The sequence below is a fragment of the Saimiri boliviensis genome, chromosome 3, assembly GCF_048565385.1.
Source record: "Saimiri boliviensis isolate mSaiBol1 chromosome 3, mSaiBol1.pri, whole genome shotgun sequence".
In the NCBI taxonomy this organism is placed as follows: Eukaryota; Metazoa; Chordata; class Mammalia; order Primates; family Cebidae; genus Saimiri; species Saimiri boliviensis.
The window spans coordinates 11,528,107-11,542,970 of record NC_133451.1 but is presented as its reverse complement, the minus strand read 5'-3'; the positions used below and the strand labels follow the sequence as shown (position 1 = coordinate 11,542,970).

The 14,864-nt window shown below is 37.6% G+C and overlaps 1 long non-coding RNA gene across 2 annotated transcripts in view; it reads left to right on the top strand.

Moving 5' to 3' along the window:
- The first annotated feature begins 7,326 nt into the window (after window positions 1–7,326).
- The window catches only part of LOC141583891 (uncharacterized), a 28,628-nt gene continuing 21,090 nt past the window's right edge, over window positions 7,327–14,864 (top strand). For both annotated transcript variants that reach the window (XR_012516729.1, XR_012516730.1), the window contains exons 1-2: window positions 7,327–7,396; window positions 9,515–9,631. This is a non-coding gene — a long non-coding RNA (uncharacterized LOC141583891). The remainder of the gene's footprint in view (window positions 7,397–9,514; window positions 9,632–14,864) is intronic.

Sequence of the window (14,864 nt, the reverse complement as noted above, 5' to 3'; positions counted from 1 at the left end):
AGAACCTGTGAGCCACTGAAAAACTATAAAAACTAGAAGCCAGAAATTGGGTGTGAATTCAGGGTCAGGGAGAAAGCAAACATGAACCTCTCTGGGGCTTTCTTTTGAGTATCAATAGAAGATGGGGCTTTCTCTTGAGTATTAATAGAAGTAAAACTGTACCTTGTTTTACTCCAAATATCAACCCCCAGCCCCCTTCTGATTTCAGTGCCACTATGGTGGACATCCCCATGCACCTGACTGCATCATCTCATCCAAAATCCACATGCTGAGGACTGTGCTTTGTTGCTGCTGGGACTTCCCTGAAACCAGTGAAGGCTACTTAGCTCCTGTGCCTGGTATAGCTCAGGAGGGTGGGTGAATAAATGCCTGCAAGGGAATTCCTTACTACTGAGGAATGGGAGTCAGGGAGTGAATGCTCCCATTTCATCATTCAGAGAGATAATGCTGAAGCTCATTCTAGCAGGTTCCATAGAAAGTTCCCAGGAGCACTGAGCCCCAGGCAATTGCCGTAGGAACCCAGTTTATAATGCACATTTCCCTTTCCACTTCTCAATCTTCCTATTCCCTCAACGCTGTTTCTAGAAGTCACCTCCCAATAACCCTGCTCACACACCCTTGTCTAAAGATCTGTTTGGTTGTATGTATAAATTATGAAAAGATTTGAGAGTACAGGGTGCTGTGAAAAGCAGACACGGTAAAGCTATGATATTCTGTGTCTTAATCAGATAATGGTACTTAAGGAAAGGGTGGATTCTTGGGGAGTCAGGGGAATGAGTCTGTATGAATAAGTTGGAATGCAAAGGATCCAGATCCTTAGAGTAAGATTCTGAAAATTTAAACCATGGAACCCATTGGGAGTGAGAGGGCTCAGATCTAACAGGGTGACTTCTGGTTTTTGGGGAAAGATTCATATGCCTAGGGTTGACAGATGGATTTAGAAAGACTCAGAGAGCAAACAGACAAAAGTCTCTTGACATAGTAATCAAAAACAGATGACTTTTTTTCATTATCCCCTCACAGTTTAAATCCTCTATGACATTAAGTTATTTATATTTGTAGTCTTAGACTAAATAATCAATTTTCCTTCAATGAAAACAAATTCCTTTTCCTTCCTGCATGTATATATTACATATGCCTTTGTAATCTTTTTACTGACAACAAATTTGTAATATGCCTTCGATTTGGGACTTAAATTCTAGCAGTTGATTTTGGGAGAAGGCATTTGAAATCCTCTCAGATTCTCCTGGCTCATTAGATTACTTAAATTATACTAGTTAAATTATTTGTATTATTCTGATTTTATTATTATACTAGTTATTTGATGGAAGGTGAAGACTAGTCTCTTCTTTGGACGACTTGCCTCTACAATGGTGAAACACATAAAAATGGGAAATGTTTTAGCTTAGAATGGCTGAACACAGGATCAATATTTATCATGGAGGATGCTGACATCCCATTAAGAAAGGTTCAACTGCAATTTAGAGAAAAGCATTTGGTAGAGTTGAGAGGGAAATCGGCTTTCCATTGAATGCAGAAGGCAATTCATAATGAAATTCAAAATTGAGTAAAATTGGTCCATCTAAAAACCAAGGAAAGAAATTTAAGTCTTTTTAGAAGAACTCAGTCAAGTTTCAAATCAATAGGAGCTGATTTATTATTTGAGGCATATAATAAAAAAACAAATTTCTGCTGGGCTTCGAAGTGCCTATGCAATTAGAATTTCTGAGCTCCAGCAGAACTTGGAAGCAGAGACAAAGAAATAAATAGAAAGGCAGGAACAAACATCACTAAAAATTAGTTTGAAGAATTTTTTAATGTCTTCCAGTTCCTTGCCCTGGCATTCAAAGCCCACAGGTCTGATCCTTAGCACATGTTTTTAACCTGTGTGACAGGATTTAAAATAGGATTTTTTTTTTTTTTATATATTCTCTGAGGCTTCCAAAAGCCAAGAACAGAACAAAGAATGGTGGCAAGAGATCCTGTATTCCACTATTGGCTTCCTGTCCTTTAGAACTCAGGGTTTGTCTTTGACAAGCCAGGTAGAAGCATTTTCTTAAAGATATTGAGTTTGAGCTTGTTCTCTTTTTTTTTTTCATGGTGATGACAAAATTACACTTTTTCTCTCACTTCAACTCAAATGAGCAGAGATTTAAGGGGATTCCTTGCCGAACTATAAGTGTAAGGCCACAGAGATAACAGTAGAAAGTGAGAGAGACTTGGCTGTAAAAGAAGATACTCTCACCGGTAGCATGGGGACAGGAAGCAGTTTCTCCACATGGGCCACTGGGAGACATGGCAAGCAGAACCACTCTTGTTTCTACCTTCAGGCTCCTTATCCCGTGTATTCTAACAGCGGACACTACAACATATATACAATTCTGAGTCAAAATGGCAAAACATGTGATATGGAAAGTGGGTCCTGTAATCACGGGTCCACACAAAATTGCTCTTGAAGCCTTGCAAGAAGGGAAGGCAAACCAATGCCTACAGCTAAAATACATGTGTATTCATTTGCTTCCTCTTGCCAGGGTGAATCACTGACTTCTACAGGATGGATGAAAGAAAGGAAGAAAGAAAGAAAGACCCACAGAATTTAATGCTGGATAGATAAAGATCAAAACTAAAACACATCTACTGGATTTTGCAGTGAGATGTTTCCATAATGTATGTGAAGTGGTGAATGCAGAATTCACTACAATGGACTGGAAAAGAATCAATCACAAACTGAACCCAATGAGCCTATGCTTGTCTTTTGAGAAACTTTTGTTTTCTCCACCAATGCTGAGTGTCCACAATGTGTTAGACATTATACTTAAGTTAGAGAAATAATGTATTTTTTTTTCCAACAATAATTCAGAATCCAGTATTCTCTCAGGGGAACATTTTAGCTAACTAAACTAAAACTTATTGCTTATTATTATTGAGATCCATGCTAGACATTTGCTGTATTTTATCCCATTCATTTGAGGTAAATATTGCTGTTCTAGTCTTACAGATACAGAAGTGGAGAGTCTGCAAAATTGAGAGAAACTGAGAAATGTCCCCACGTTATTTTAATACTACTTGCATGTGGTGTAACCAGAGTAGGTTCCAAATTTGGTGCTTTTTCCACTATGCTGTTAGGTGCATATCTTTATTATGCTTCCCTCTGAGTCCAAGATTATTGGGAAATGAAAAAAGAAAAAAATGTGGGGTAAATATCTGCATGGGCCTCAGGTATATTTTAGCTGTAGGCAATAAAGCCATATATTTCTGTATGGCTCATACCTTCTATCAAAGGCATGAGTGTTCACAAAATAATTAGTGCTCGATTCAAGTGAACTGTCTGCAAGTATTAAAAATTCTAGTTTGGGCTGAGCTTTATGTGTAGCTTAACCCAAACTCAAGTTGTTAATAGTTTCAGAAAATGAAACCTCCCTAGTGTGGGCTTCTCTGAAGCAGCCCTCTCTCCCTCTTTTAGGTAATGGAGCTCTCTGTTGTCTCCTGTGCTTGCCTTGATAAATGAGTTCAAACATTTTTCACTGCAACTTACAAAAATTCAATCCAAACTAACTTAGGTTAAATTTAATTTTAGTTAAAGTGGGCTATTTAATTAAAATAAAAAGTCAAGAGGCTGACTAAATTTAGGCATGAGCTGGCAGAAATGTCCCTACAATGTCTTTGGAATTTGATCTCTGTTTTGCTAGCTCAATTATTCCTTCACAGGTACTGATTTCATTCTTAGGTGGACTCTCCCTGTGTGGTCCAGAGATAGCTCCTGGCAGATCTAGGCTTACGTTCTACCATCCAGACAACTCTAGAGGAGAGAGACTATCACTTGCCTATTAGTTCCTATCAAAGTCCCAGGAGCAAACTTAAATATTGTATTTGGCATATGCACATCCTAAGGGCAAAGCTTTGGGTTCAGGCTACCTGAATCAGTGCGCCAAGAGTGGAGAGGAAAGGCTGATTCTTCAAGTAAGTAAGAGAAAAATCACTGAATGCTTAAAAGACAAAGCCATAGCTGTCCATCCCTTGCTTCACAACATTTCTGTCTATCTCCCTCATTTGGCCCAAGCCCAGCAGGTTACATTCATACATCTCTTCATCACGTATTTCTCCAATGCACATTTATTGGGCACTTACTAAGTGACAAGAATTCTACTAAATTCTGAGAACACAGTGATAAATGAGGGGAACAGGTTCTCTGTCCTCACAGAACTTACAATTTATTTTAGAGATAGACAATGAAAAGGGTGACAAGTCTTATGAAAGAACTATGAAGTCCTTGGAACAGAGAACTTTATATTACTCTAAGAGGTCAGGTAGGCTTTCCCAAATAAGAAATAGATATAAATTTTATAATTATAGAACTTAATAGATGTTTCCTAAATAAGAAAATAATTGAACACGTGGATACTATCTTATTTTATTTTTTTAATTAATTTACTTTAATTTTAAGTTCTGGGATACATGCACAGGATGTGCAAGTTTGTTCCACAGGTAAACATGTGCCACGGTGATTTGCTACACTTCTCAACCCATCATCTAAGTATTAAGCCGCACATGCATTATCTATTTATCCTGATACTCTCTCCCTGGCACCTACCACAGGGCTGAGTATATGTGGTTCCCTGCTTTGTCCATGTCCTCTCATGATTCAGTTCCCATTTATAAATGAGAACATACAATGTTTGGTTTTCTGTTCCTGTGTTAGTTTGCTGAGGATAATGGCTAGCAGCTCCACCCATGTCCCTGCAAAGGACATGCTCTTGTTCCTTTTTATGGCTGCATAGCATTCCATGGTGTATATGTACCACATTTTCTTTAATTAGAAAATCGTTGATGGGAATTTGAGTTGATTCTGTGTATTTGCTATTGTGAATAATACTGTAGTAAACATACAAGTGCATGTATCTTTAAAACAGAAGATTTATAATCCTAAGGACATGTGCACACGAATGTTCATTGCAGCACTGTTTACAATAGCAAAGACCTGGAACCAACCCAAATGCCTAACGATGATAGACTGGATAGGGAAAATGTGGTACATATACACCATGGAATATTATGCAGCCATCAAAAATGATGAGTTCATGTCCTTTGTAGGGACATGGATGAACCTGGAAACCATCACTCTCAGCAAACTGACACAAGAGCAGAAAGTCAAACACCGCATATTCTCACTCATAGGCGGGTGTTGAACAATGAGAACACATGGACACAGGGAGGGGAGCACTACACACTGGGGTCCGTTGGGGGGAAATGGGGGAGGGACGGGTGGGTGGGGAGGTGGGAAGAGATAGCAACAATCTTGCATGTTCTTCACATGTACCCCAAAACCTAAAATGCAATTAAAAAAATTAAAAAAAAAAAACAGAATGATTTACATCCTTTGGGTTTATACTCAGTAATAGGATTGCTAAGTCAAATGATGTTTCTGGTTCTAGGTCTTTGAGGAATTGTAACACTCCCTTCCACAATTATTGAACTAATATACATTTCCAGCATTGTTTTAAATGGCTATAATATTGTCTCCTGTAAGCTATTTTATTTTGCAAAAGACCTAACATTTTCTCGTACACTATGCACAATGCCCAGGAGATGCTCATATATATATATATATATATTTATCTACTGTTCCTTACATACTTGTTTTGAGTAAGTGTAAAAGATCAATGATACAGGAGTGTACACAGTAGGGAGACTGGGTCCTGATGAGGATAGAGAACTGAACAGGAATCCTATCATAGGGTCATGTGACAAAACTAAAGGTTTGCGATACCAGGAGCCCTTGAAAGGTTTTAAGTTAGGTAACAGCAGCTTTGCCTTTTGAAAAGGTCATTTGGCTACAATGTGGAGACTAAATTGATAAGGAAGGGTGAATATTAGGAGTGGAAAAGAGACCATTAAACTCCCAATAGACTCCCCCTGAAAGAATAAACGCATGGCGTTTTTGGCCTTACCATTCTGTATGGATTATAAATGGCTGACATGTTATCTCGTTTAGGTATTTCATTTTCTATCACACCTTCACCTGTATTTACTCACTTACTTTAGACACATAATGTTGAGAAAGAGTCTAACAGTTTTTTCAAAGCCAAAAGACCAGTAATGCTCAGGTGCCTGGCATCACTTACAATCCGAGGAAACCTGGGCCCCAGACCTGAATTACTCACTGTCCTCCTCTGTGCAGTGGAGGCAGTTTGAGAGAGCAGAACTCGAGACACTCCTGCCATTGTCTTGCTTCGTAATCTTCATAATTCATGCTCCTGAGTGTTTGTGCTGCCTACCTTCCATAAAAGTGCCATATGAATACAATTTTCTGTGCTTTCACTCGACGGGATAATTGTACTCATCAAAGGGGAAAAGGTGCCTGCAAGTGCTTTGTGAATTCATTCATTCTTTTAATGATGTATTAAGAGCCTATTATACATCACAAACTGAACCACATATTTATAATACACATTCAAAGAAGTGAACAAAACAGAAATAAAAGCAATAATTGGATTGCAGTGTATCTGTTTTTATAAATAAAAGGATAAGCAAAGCATGCTCTGATAGATACCATCAGGAGAAGCCCTTCATCCGTTTCACAAGGGTGTGGACATGATCAGAGAAGGATGCCTACAGGAAGGGCTACTCAAGCTTAATTTTCAAAACACCAAATGTTTATTGATATCTTCAATTATTTTTTATTATAGATTAATATTTAAGTGTAGTGTATGTCTTATTCTTAGCCACACAAAAGAGGACTTTAAAAGAGTCTGTTTAGATTATTTTAGCACACAGGTAGCGGGAGGTTTCCTCAGAATGGGTCTTCCTAGTCCTATGCAGATGGTTCCCAGCAAGAGGGCTAATTCCTTTCCAGAGGGAACCTCAGTGCAGCAGCTGGCATTTCTGATGTACTTGCATAACTGTCAATTTTTATCCCAAATTTGTTCCTCTGTATACATGCTATAAATCACCTGGATTTTATTAGGGAGGTCTTGTATGTCTTAACAAAGTAACATCTTTGGGAGGCAAGTCTGTTTGCCTGGGCCATGAGTAAATAACATTTAAAACAATGTCCTCCGAGCTGGTACTCTGGTGAGATCAAATGGATTTAAATACAGGGTGAAGTTTCTTTGATAAACCATACCTCATCTTTTATGACCCTCATGCTTGCATCTGGACTCTGAAAGATTCTAAGCTTGAAAGAATCAAAACAATAAGGGATATTTTCTACTTGCAAAGGGATGTTTCAGTTTATTTGCTTATTTTGCCCCTTTTTCTTTTTCTTTTTTCATTCACTTTTTTTTTTTTTGCCAGAGCTTATAAACTTGTAGATAAATAAACTAAGAGAAATAACAACTTGGAAACAACAACAACAACAATATGTCAACAGCTTGTTGACACATGACTAAACTAATGGGTGAGTGCTTTTAGGAAAAAATAATACATACTGAATTTAAAATTATTGGATTTGGAGATCAGGGAGGGAGACTAAGAAAGAAATTGTTGTACATTAATTTGCTTCTTTATTTTGAAATGCTAAAATGATAGTCACAATAATGGTTATGAAGAAGATGATGATGGTGGTGATTAGAATACGATTATTTGGGGTGTAATAAATAATAAAGTGATGACAGCAAAATTGGAGTATGGAGCATTTCTTGTATATCATATTCCATCTTCAAATGTATCTTTCTAATCTTTATTAAATTTTCTGCTCATTCATTCCAGTTCTCTGGGTAGCTCTAGAAAGTGTGGACTGTAAGAGATTTAAAAATTATGTTATTTATTATTACCCTTTAAAAGTTATGCTTAGGCAAATGTAAAGACAGCTAACTCTAAATTACATATAGAGTGTGTGTGTATGTGTGTGTGTGTGTATACACACACTTCATATATATAATTTAACATATATATGAAATACTAAATCTCTGTGATTATGTGCTTCTAAAACAGCATGTGTTTTTTGACCTGAATTTAGTAAAAACCACCCTTCCCAATATTTATCCTGAGTAATTATAGAAATTTTTAAAAATGTTAAGCAGTTTTAAGCCTCAAATTATAACAGAATTTGCAGAATGGAGGGCAGCCAAATATGGCTGGAGATAAATGAAATGTGATTTAGAACAGGAATCCAACATACACTCGCTTTTGAAGCTTAGAAAGCTACTGGTCTAAATTAGAACACTAAAACTATATACTACATAGAAGTGAGGAAAGGATCCCAACTACTAGAATTAGGAGGTAGACAATAAGAGCGAGAGAATTACAAAACATGTTTTTGTTTTATTTTGTTTCTAATTTCAATAATCCAAAAACTGAAATGAAATAAACAGTATTTTGTTGAAGTGAACCTTTAGGGATCAATCCTTGACAAAACGCAGGAGACAGAATAATGTCTAGAGGGGAGAAAATAAATGTCATAAATTTTTAAAGTGCAAAAGTCAAGTTATAGCTGCCAGGGACTGGAGGCAGCAGAAGGAAGGTAAGGTAGAGAGAAGTGGAAGGTATGTTTGTATTTTCATCCAAATACTGTAATGGGAACTCGCAAAGATAGCATATGATCAATGGATGAGGAATGAAGTGAAAATTATACCATCAAAATATTCAAAAACAACCATCAGAGGAAATAAAATGATTACGAAATAGACAAAGGACAAAAAGAAAAAAAAAAATAAATTCTCACCTGTCATGGCTAAAGCCAACAAATAATGCCTTAAGAAAAAGTACTAGTGTCGTTGTAGAATGACACCAGAAGACAAGACAAAACAAAACTATTTAAAAGTGAAACTGAAAGTGGGAAGGAAGGATAGAGAAGATGAAGGGGAGAGGGAGCCTGGGTAAGGTGGAGAAGGCTTCTGGGGAACGTGGGGTTGTTGGCTCTCAGGGAACGGTGGGTGAGCAATATCTGGAACAAACATGGGATCAAAAGACAACCATGCTTTGTTTTTTCCTTACTTTATGGAAGATTCAACTTTTTTTTATTACTTATTCATATATATTTTTACAGACAGGGCCTCACTCTGGCACCAAGGATAGAATATAGGCATAATTACAGTCACTGCAACCTCAAACCCCTGGGCTCAAAGAATTCTCCTGCTTCAGCTTCCCAAGTAGCTAGGATTATAGGAACATACCACCACACTTGGCTATTTTTATATATTTAGAGAGATGGGGGTCTCACTGTGTGGCCCAGGCTTTTCTCAAAATCCCAAGCAATCCTCTCACCTTGGCCTCCCAATGTGCTGGGATTGCAGGCATAAGCCACTGCACGCAGTCTGAGATTCAAATGTTTTAAATCCTTTATGGAATAAATCAGTTAATAAAGTGATGCTGAAGATACTGGAAGAAAGTGATGCAATTGATCAGCAACATCCCCAAGGACAGTGAGATGTTAGAAACCAATGCCCAGGTAGAAGGTTAATTTTTACATGTGAGAAACGGGTCTCATGGATTGAAACCTAAAAAAGAGTGACAAGATTGGGTGCTGATTTTAGCAACAACATCAATTCCTTCTCTCTTAATTTTTTTTATTAAGCGAAATCAGAACATCATTGACATTATGTGCAGCTGAGGACAGCAGACCAGATGGACAATGTGACTAGCGTGGAGTCACACTCCACAAGGAGTCAGATGCACGCATTCTGCTTCGTAGGTGAGCCTTCTTCCCTTTCATGTTGCTTTCATCTTCACTTTTGTGACTGAGAGCAAACTGCAAGCATACTTAAGTGCTTCGTGCACACTCTCTTTTTGGTTATTTTCCTTTGTGGTAATATCTCCTCAGGGATTCATAAAAAATGCAGTAAGAAATGCTATGATCTACGCCTATATTCTATTCCAGAAGACAATTTTAGAGTGAAAGAAAACTATCTCTGTTAGAGCCTTCGGGGAGCTTAGATTTCTGATATAAAAATGGGAACGCTAGTTTTTCTCTATCTCCCATTTTAGGACTTCAGCTTTTATTATTTTATTGCTGGCAACCTAGAAAAGGAAAAAAAGGAAAATAAAACCATGTCATTCTAGAAATAGTGACCTAATTTCAGCCTTAGAAGAAAGTAAGAGTCAAAGGATTAAAAAAAAAAATCTGCAAGGAGAACAGGACTATCACAGTTCAGAATTAAGGTACATTAGCAACAAACATTCTCTTATGGCAGAGGCTGAAATGGTAAAATAGAGAAGAGATTATTTGACCTGCACACAAGCACCTGGCCGGATTTGGGAAGGGAACCCGACGGCACTTAGTTTATTGGACCTGTGTCTTGCCTTTAGCCAAACCATGTTAATCAAAAGTTAGTAAATGAATGTTGGGAGATCAAGTGCTAAACACAGTTCTAAATTTGGTGATTTAAAAAGGACCACTGGCTCTGCCCTTGAGGGCACCAGATTCCAAAAGCAAGCCCCATACAATCTAGAAACTAGAGAATGCAACTATTTATCAATCTGTAGTCAAGATTTTCTTCTCCTAGGAGAAGGAAACACAGTCACGAGAGAAAAGTAACTGCCACACTAATAAGTACAAAGGAAACAGACAAGGATTTCTCTTTTAGAACTGATGCATGGGATTTTCTTTGTTGATATAGTCTGTATTATATATGGGTTCATGTAAAAACGAACTTCTTGAAGTTTATCTCTGGATGTCAGGCAAGTTGGAGGGTAAGGCCAGTTCTGCAGGCTTAAGGCAAATTTCCTCATCTGTGAAATGGAATACGAGCATCTTTCTTACAGTGTTTATGGGGATCGAGTGGGTTACACTAAAGTCCTGGTGCAATGTCTAATACAGATATGACAGTTTACAAGTTACTTCTCTTTATTCCATAAATTTAAAGGCATCAGACATTTAAAGGTATTAGAACATTGTACCTATTTGATTCATCCTATAATTAAAATTGAAGGATGATAGATACATAGGATTTGCAAATAAAACAAAATAAAATTACACCTTAAAACACATAAAGTTTTACCATCATGCTGGAAAATTATTAGGGAGATAAAAGTGGACACAAAAGAAAGATCAGGCAAAAAAGAACAACCTGAGAAGATTAGAAAACTTAATATCACACGTTTTATGTTTTTACATTTTTAATAAGAGTTTTGCTTTTATCAGGGCTTTGTAAGTAGGGACCGGGTATTATTTCCCAAAATAGTAAAGAAGTAACTAGATGCATTTGAGCATCCACAAAGGTAATGACAATTGATCACATGTTAAAGTTTATCTATCTATCTATCTATCTATCTATCTATCTATCTATCTATCTGTCTGTCTATCTATAATTGCACTTTAGGTTCTGGGGTACAAGTGAAGAACACACAGGATTGTTGCATAGGTACATACATGGCAATGTGGTTTGCTGCCTCCATTCCCATCACCTATATCTGACATTTCTCCCCATGGTATCCCTCCCCAATTCCCTACTCCTAGCTGTCCCTCCCCTAGTCCTCCACAACAGACCCCCCTGAGTGATGCTCCCCTCCCTTTGTCAATGCGTTCCCACTGTTCAACACCCACCTATGAATGAGAACATACGGTGTTTGATTTTCTGTTCTTGCATTAGTTTTCTGAGAATGATGGTTTCCAGGTTGATCCATGTCCCTAAAAAGGACACAAATTCATCATTTTTTATGGCTGCATAGTATTCCATGGTGTATATGTGCCACATTTTCCCTGTTCAGTCTATCATAGATACACATTTGGGTTGTTTCTAGGTCTTTGCTATTGTAAACAGTGCTGCAATGAACATACATGTATATGTGTCTTTATAATAGAATGATTTATAAACCTTTGGATACATACCCAGTAATGAGATTGCTGGGTCAAATGGAATTTCTATTTCCAGGTCCTTGAGGAATCACCACACTGTCTTCCACAATGGTTGAACTAGTTTTCACTCCCACCAACAGTGTAAAAGTGTTCCTATTTCTCCACATCCTCTCCAGCATCTGTTGTCTCCAGATTTTTTAATGGTCACCATTCTAACTGGCGTGAGGTGGTATCTCATTGTAGTTTTGATTTGCATTTCTCTAAAGACCAGTAATGATGAGCATTTTTTTCATATGTTTGTTGGCCTCATATATGTCTTCTTTTGAAAAGTGTCTGTTCATATTCTTTGCCCAGTTTTGAATGGGTTTGTTTTTTTATTGTATATTTGTTTTAGTAAATTTGCTTTGTAGATTCTGGATATTAGCCCTTTGTCAGATGGGTAGATCGCAAAAATGTTTTCCCATTCTTTTGGTTGCCAGTTCACTCTAATGATTGTTTCTTTTGCTGTGCAGAAGCTGTGGGGTATAATTAGATCCCATTTGTCTATTTTGGTTTTTGTTGCTAATGCTTCTGGTGTTTTAGTCATGAAATCCCTGCCTATGCATATATCTTGAATAATTTTGCCTAGGTTTTCTTCTAGGGTTTTTATGGTGTTAGGTCTTATGTTTATGTCTTTAATCCATCTGGAGTTAATTTTAGTGTAAGCTGTCAGGAAGGGATCAAATTTCTGCTTTCTGCACATGGCTAGCCAGTTTTCCCAACACCATTTGTTAAACAGGGAATCCTTTTCCCATTGCTTGTTTTTGTCAGGTTTGTCAAAGATCAGATGATTGTAGATGTGTGCTGTTGCCTCCAAGGCCTCTGTTCTGTTCCATTGGTCTATATCTCTGTTTTGGTACCAGTACCATGCTGTTTTGATTACTGTAACCTTGTAGTATAGTTTGAAATCAGGTAGTGTGATGCCTCCAGCTTTGTTCTTTTGGCTTAGAATTGACTTGACTATGTGGGCTCTCTTTTGATACCATATGAAGTTTAAGGTGTTTTTTTCCAGTTCTGTGAAGAGGGTCATAGGTAGCTTAATGGGGATAGCATTGAATCTATAAATTACTTTGGGCAGTATGTCCATTTTCGCAATATTGAGTCTTCCTAACCATGAGCATGGAATAATTTTTCATCTGTTTGTGTCCTTTCTTATTTCCTTGACCTGTGGTTTGTAGTTCTCCTTGAAGAGGTTCTTCACATCCTTTTTTAGTTCACATGCTAAAGTTTTATTGTTCAAAAGTTTTTAGAAAATTTGGAAAAATGCTTGCCATGAACTGTGGTTGTAATTGCCAAATTTCATGTGTAGTTGCTCTCAACTTCTATATCCCATTCAATTTCTTGATCATTTGTTTGACTTTTCTCTTAATTTTCTCTATAACTTTTAACTAATCACTTGCCTGTGCACTTGGGACGTTCCTTATTTTGGCCTCTCTCAGGAGATCTCTCTCTGTGCTTGGCAGGCAGACATTGTGATGTGTATCTTAGACCCTCTGGTTCTCCTTTTAAGGAGCCCCTGAGAATGGTAATATTGTTATCCCTGTTTTACAAAACAGTTCGCCTTCATTTAAAAGAACATAACAGTAGGAGTGGACTCCAGAGGCATCTTGACTGGCTTTAAATTTTGGTCCCCTATTTACTAGCTGTGTAATTTTGAGTAAGTTGCTTAACCTCTCTGTGCCTCATATTCCTCATCTATAAAATGAGAATGATACTTATATTTTGCATTATGGTTACTGTAAAGCCGATAATGCATGCTACATGCTTAGCAGAGTACCTTACACTAAAGGAGTTTAGGATAAATATTAGCCATCATTACTGGTATTAGAGAGGTTAAGTATCCCACTCCTAGAAATATCAGCAGCCCCATTAAAAGGAATGTCAGCCTGTTTCTGGAGCCTATGTTCTCCAGCACTATGGTGTATGCCCCTCATGTGTTGTGTTATTTTATGAATCAAATTGAAGGTAAAGTGTCATAGTCTTTGGAAGAAAATTATTACAGCTTAAAAAAGATCAGAAAAAAATATTTTACAAATGTAAAGGTATTAGAACATTGTAAATATTTGACTCATCTTGTAATTGAAATTGAAGGATGGATATATATGATTTGCAAATAAAATAAAAATATACATCAAGTGATTTAGCCTGAGTATCTCCAATACTAGAAATGGCAAGAAACTGGCCTTTCTTGCAAGGATAATGAACAATTTACAAGCGAAGTAAATACAATCTGTAGCTCATTAAATTCTTAGCAATAAGCTCCTGTGGTTAAAAAAAAAAAAAAACTTACTAGGGCTTGAATATAGGATACACTATGTGTGATGTAGGATACACTAGGTGTGATGTTGGATGACACTAACAGTTTATGTGGAGGGTGGAGGGGCAATTCAAGAGGGATTAAAAAAATACAATGGGAATAGGCTGCCTCTTTCTGTGGTTCTGGGCAGAAGATGAAAGAGCAAATTAGGAGAGGGAACTGGCCAGCATTCCTTCTCTGAAGGCAGATGCTTCAAGGACGCCCTACTTAGCACTGACATTGCAGAACAGTTCTGTTTCTTTGAATTTTTTTGGAACAAAAAGATTTAAGACCTTTGTCCAAGGACCAAGGTGGTGCAGCTGGGTGTGGTTGTATTTCCTTTCCAAATCCAATCATGGAAGGTGGGGCATAATACAGTATCAGCCATCCCTTGGAAGAGTGGAGGTCAGTGCTAAGTTCCTGGCTATTCCGACTGCCTTTCTCAGAAGCAGTTACCAACCTAGTTTCCATCAGCAGACTGAGCTTCAAAGGGAACACTACCCTGGCCCAGTCGCAGAGACGGCTCTGCTTTCAGAGAAACCAGAGTTGACAACCAAATAACCTTGCTATTAATCACCTCCTAACTCAACCTCTGACTCTCTAGCTGGCTTAGCATCTCATTATCTAGTTATGTTTTCCTGCCTTTCAATATTTCTTCTTACCTCCATCCCTAGCTTCAGGAGACTCTCCACTCTGTCACTTGTGTCCTGATGAGAATGAGCAATGCTCTAGTTTAGAACACCAGAAAACATAAGAATTTAGCAACAGAGACATATTATTCTAAGGGGATCAAGT